The sequence below is a fragment of the Gracilinanus agilis genome, chromosome 4 (assembly GCF_016433145.1).
Source record: "Gracilinanus agilis isolate LMUSP501 chromosome 4, AgileGrace, whole genome shotgun sequence".
NCBI lineage: Eukaryota > Metazoa > Chordata > Mammalia > Didelphimorphia > Didelphidae > Gracilinanus > Gracilinanus agilis.
In genome coordinates, this window is record NC_058133.1 from 263,773,659 (window position 1) to 263,779,658 (window position 6,000).

Below are 6,000 nucleotides of genomic sequence, written 5' to 3' on the forward strand. Positions count from 1 at the left end.
TTCATGAACTTTTGCTGTAATCAGTTCCACCATATAGGATGTCACAATACCACTGGTTAAAATAAAGCCTATTTTTCAAATTTAATGAATTTCTCTCATTTATTAGCACCCATCACCTAATCAATTCAGTTCAAAAAACCAGCAACAAAAGGGCCTACTTTATGGAAATCAAACAAAAACAAAGACAAATGAAATAACTCCTTCTGTAAAGGAACTTACATTTTGCAACTCAAACAGACTAGTCAATGCAAGTAATTCCAGGAAGGAGACAACACTAATAGTTAAGAGCTCAATAAAGGCTTCATGATGGCACTTGAGCTGGGCCTTTGAAGGAAGCCGGGCAGAGCAATGTTTCTCATTTAAAGCACAATTTGACACCCCTGAGGCTTTACATTGATAGTCTTTCTACTTGGGCCTGTCAGGAGTTTTCTTGGAACATGATGCCATTCATCTCTCAAATCACAGGAGAAGACCCAGCTCCTGAGCTTAGAAATTGTGGATTCTTTATGGATGGCTAAGATCACAGAGGGATGAACTGTGAAACGGCACTCTTCAGAACAATAATTTTTTTTTTTTCAAAATCGCCTGGGCAAAAGTATTAAGATTTATTTTTTAAAACTCATTTTTAGAAAGCACAGTTACTATTCAATTCCTTATATACACTCCTCTAATCCTCACAGTAACTGTGAATTGAAAATAATATCACAATATTTTTCTTCCTTAAAGACATTAGTGACATTTAATTCCATCAGAAAAACCTTTTGAGATAGGTAGCACATACATTCCCATTTTGGAAATAAAGAAACTGAGGCAGGCTCACAAATGGGGAAAAATCACCTAAAGTCCATGGCCGAGGAGTAAGATTTGAACCTAGACCTTCTGACTCTAGTTTCAGTACTCCTTCCTTTCCACTCCACTGCCTCTGCCTGTATACAGATTACTACATAGCTATATCAATCTGAAATTAAAAGAAGTAACAAATTTGTCAAGAGTCTTTAATCACAGCAAAGGAATTGCAATTCCCCAGCCATCACATGGCACCAGAGTGAAGGAAAACCTGAGAGGCAAAGAAATCAAGCAGGGTTTAAATACACCTCAACTGGGAAGAGTGATTTGATCTCTGGGGACAGCGACAGGGAGGAATGGATCGGAACATCTGATCAGATCAGAGACTCCAAGAGTGGTAAGTTTCCAGAAATATCACAAGTCCTGCTCCAGCCACGAGGTCATTGAGAGCGAGGTAGCCCTTTCCAATAACTGCATTTAACATAATTCACACAACTGTGTTTATGACCTATTTTGTGTTGCCTGGATGTGCTCCATGAGAAAATCTTAACCGGAACCACTGGAAAATGACATCCTTAATTCTTAGACCTTCTTAGACTCGGACCAAATTGTCGGGCTCTATTTGCCCGTGTTGCACAGTCCTGTATTAACCCAAGTGGCCATCAGCCAGGTTAGACTTGTATGAATTTCAGTAGCAAAGTTGAAATCTTAGTGTTAGATTTTTAGATGACTGGAGAAGTGGAGGAGTTAGAAGAAAGTCTTGGCACAGAGCCGCTGTGTGTTGAGTGTCTCCGTTCCTCAAATTTGGATATGGTTAGTTTGGTAAAGTAACATATAGGGATGGGGCAAAAGTCAATTATTGAGACTAGGTTCTGTGAAGTAGCAGATGAAACAACTGTCAGGAGACTGGAATCTGGTTATACTTCTGATGGTTCCCACTTGTCTGGTCCTAATCAAGGCATTTCACTGTCTTAACCTTACTTTTCCTTCATCTACAAAGTAGGCATTATAAAATATAAAATGTATAAAAATAAGAACTTTTTTTTGGTAGACTTTCTGACTGAACAACAAATATCGATATCTGACACTTTGAATGCAATATACATTGCTCTGAATATCCCGATATAGTTTATCAGGTTAATAATTTTTGTATGACTTTGGAGCTATTGCCCCAATTCTACCCACTCTCCCAAATGAGCTGGGGTTGTATACCAAAGCAGGAACTTAATTGTGGTGGACAAGTTGTGGTATAGCAGCTTATATCTGGACTCTTCCTCCAAGCAATACTCCCATTAACCAGAATCGGAACTGTGGTTCTGACCCCATGGAAGGATCTCTCTGCTTGGATCCTTACCCCTACTTCTGTTCAGTGGATTGTTCTCCCTCAAGCCTCACTTTCCTCATCTGTGACAACTAAATTTCTGTGTGATTTGTGAGCTTTATTTTTTTAATCAATTAACAAAAATCCACCATACCTACCAAATGAAGTATTTATTAAGCCTAGTGCTTTGCATATGGTTGGTGCTTAATATTAAATACTTGCTTCCTCTCACCTTCCTGTTGGATAATCAGATAAAACAAATGTTGTGTATTGACCATATCAAAAAAAAAAAATCAGTACTCAGCCCATCACCTCTGGCTGTTGGAGGATGACATGTGTCATGAGTCCTCTGGAATCCTGGTTGGTCATTGCATTGATTGTAGTTCTTGTTTGTATTTACCACATTATTATTGTGTAAATTATTCTCTTGGTTCTTCCCACTTTACTCTTTATCACTATCAAAATCTTCTCAGGTTTTAGGGGCAGCTAAGTAGCATAGTAGACAGAGCACTGGACCTGGAGTCCAGAGAACCTGGGTTCAAATCTGGCCTCAGACACATTGTAGTTGTGTGACCCCAAGCAAGTTACTTAACCCCAATTCCCTAGCCCTTGCCACTCTTCTGTCTTAGAATCATTGCTAAGAAAGAAGGTATGCATTTTTTTTTAATTTCCCAGGTTTCTTTGAAACTTCCTTTCATCACTTTATTGGTCTTGGAATCAGGAAAAGCAGAGTTCAAATTCAACTTCAGACAGCTGTGTGACCTCTGCCTCATTTGTAAAATGAGGATAATAACATCACTTTCCTTCCAGGGTTTCTGAGAAGGTATTTTTAAAGTGTTTTTCAACTTTTACATTCATATACCATAACTTGTTAGACCCTCCCTCAGTTTCTGATTCTTTGCCACCACAAAAAGAGCTGTTGTAAATATTGTTGTACATAGAGCTTCTTTTCCTATTTCTTTGTTCAATGAACTTCTTTGCAACAATCCTGGGAGACATTGGAAGAACAGAATTTGGAATGAGAGAACCTGGGTTTGATCCTACTTCTAATATTGTTTGTGTGACCTTGAGCCAGTCAGCTAACTTTCCTACAGTTTAGTTAATAAACAAACATTTGTTAAGCACTTAAATTGTAACAGGCAAGCCAGGCATGGTGGCACACGCCTATCGTCCTGACTATTGAGGAGACTGAGGCTAGCTAATCTTGCAAAACTGGTAGTTTTGAAGTATAGTGGGTGTTCTAATTGTATGTCCCCACTAAGCTGGGCATCAGTAGGATGAATCCCAGGGAGTGAGGAAACACCAGCTTGTCCAAGGAAGAGTTAACTGACCTTGTTCAAAAATGGGGTAAGTCAAAGCTACTGTAATAGGATCAGGCAAATGAGTGGTCCCAGCACTTCCAGCCAGAGTAAGATGGGGAAATTCAGTCTTTAAAAAAGAGACAAGAAAAAGTACTGAGGATACAAAAAAAAAAAAAAAATCTCCACAAAACCTTAACGTGCTATCTAATGGCAAGTGTGTGTGTGTGTGTGTGTGTGTGTATATATATATATATATAGAGAGAGAGAGGTGTGTGTATATATATATATATGAGTTATTTACATGGGCAGCTGGGTGGCTCAGTGGATAGAGAGCCAGGCCCAGAGATGGAAGGTCCTGGGTTCAAATGTGACCTCAAGACACTTCTTAGCTGTGTCCCTTTGGGCAAGACACAACCCCCACTGCCTAACCCTTATTGTTATTCTGCCTTGGGACCAATGCACTGTATTAATTCTAAGAAGGTAAGGGTTTTAAAGGGAAAAAAAGAACATTAATCATTTTGAATACAGCAGTTTTAGTTGAACAAGAAGACTAATCAAGAAGGCAGCCTAAAGAGAGTGAAAGGAAGTAGTCTACTACTGTAAGTAGTACTACTACTACCTTAACAAATTTAGCCACAAAAGGGAAGAGATTAAATGAGAACAGGAATGAGTGGATCAAATGAAGGATTTTTGAGGATGTTTGTAGAAGAGTGAGAGCAGGGATGATAATAAAGGCAATCTGCTGGAGAAAATGAGATGGAATGTGGGTTCAAGTAGAGGAGTTTGCTTTGGCAAGAAAAAAGACTACCTCTTTGTGTGAGATAGGGCTGAAGGAGAAGATCCTGGGGAAAATAAAGACAGGAGAAGATGGAGCTCTCAGCAAATGATCTCAATTTTGTTTTTCCCTAAGTTAAGTGGACAAGGTTCTCAACTGAATGAGGGATAGGGGGAACTGTGGGAATTTTGAAGGGAAGAAAAGATTTGGAAAAACTGCTCAGGAAAATAGGATAGTAATTTTAAAAATGCTTTGCCCCACAGTAAAGGCCCATTTGAGATCATTTAACATAAGTTCATTGTGTATCCAGTCAGCAGGTTTTTCTCCTCTGGTAAGCAGCACATGAACAGGAATGAAATATTTCTTCATCTAATAAATAAGAATGGGATTATATGAGCTCTAAGATTTTTCCAGCCCCAAATCTATTATCCTATGATCAAAGATGATCCTATGAATTGCAGTAGAAATAACTCCCATTTTACCTTTTATTTTATTCCCTAATAAACTACAAAAAGTAAAGTGACTTGTTCCGGGTTAAGATGGCGGCAGAGTAAGAAGCAGCTCTAAACCTCTCCTGACCGAAACACACAAAACTCCTCAAGGGGACATAAAAACAAGTCCAGACGAACGGAGGAACCCCACAACAGGACACAGCGTGGAAGGTACGTGGAATCGAGACATTTCCAAGCTAAAAAGGGCTCTCACTCAAGCGCAAGCTGAGCAACCGCCCCACCCCCACCCCCTCCACACTCTCCTATAGCTCTGAACCCAGCTAAAAAGAAATAGAGCAAGTTTGGGGCACCCATCGAGTCATCAGCAGCTCCGGGACCTGTTCCTGAGAGCAGCAAGACTTAGGACCCCATTAAGTCAAGAACGCATGCGAAATCTGAGCGCGCGCGGGAGCGGACGCTGGGAGCGGAGCGCCGGCTGAGCAGAGGCGTGGGTGCCGGCTGAGCAGAGGCGTGGGTGGAGGTAAACACAACCAGGAACTAAAGCCTAAGTGGGGAACCAGTGCAGACGGGTATACGACTGTGGAAGTAGCGCCCTGAGACTTGTAAAGGAACTTCCTGCAGAGGTTCAAGCAAGGGAATCCACCAGGGGGCTTGACCTTGGAAAAAACTAGATCTCAGTCCTCAGGAGCCAATAGATCTCAGACAGACACTGAGAGCGAGGATAAACCTGAGAAGCTGCTGGGCTAATGATGGCTAACCAGTTACAGGAAATTCAGAAGAGAAAGAATAATAACAAAAAAAAGAAGTCTCTAACACTCGACAGCTTCTACACAGAGAAAATCCAGACAACCGAGCAAACAGAGGAGGAGAACAAACAACCATCCAGACCCTCCCCAAATAAGGAAAACTCCTCACAACCTATGGAAGAGTTCAAATCTGAGATTTTGAGGAAAATGGAAGAGATCTGGCAAGAAAATAACAGCTTAAAAGGTAGAATCTTGCAACTGGAAAGCGAGGCTCAGAAACCAAATGAACTGATAAGCAAATTGAACACAAGAAATGACCAGATTGAAAAGGAATACCAGAAGATTATGGCCGAAAACAAGAAGATTATGGCCGAAAATCAAAAGATTATGGCCGATTACCAGAAGATTATGGCCGAAAATCAATCCCTAAAGGCTAGAATTGAGCAAGTAGAAACTAATGATCTCTCAAGACAACAAGAACAAATAAAACAAAGCCAAAAGACTGAAAAAATAGAAGGAAACATGAAATATCTCAATGAGAGAGTGACAGACCAAGAAAACCGGTCTAGAAGAGACAATTTGAGAATAATTGGTCTTCCAGAAAAACCAGAAATTAATA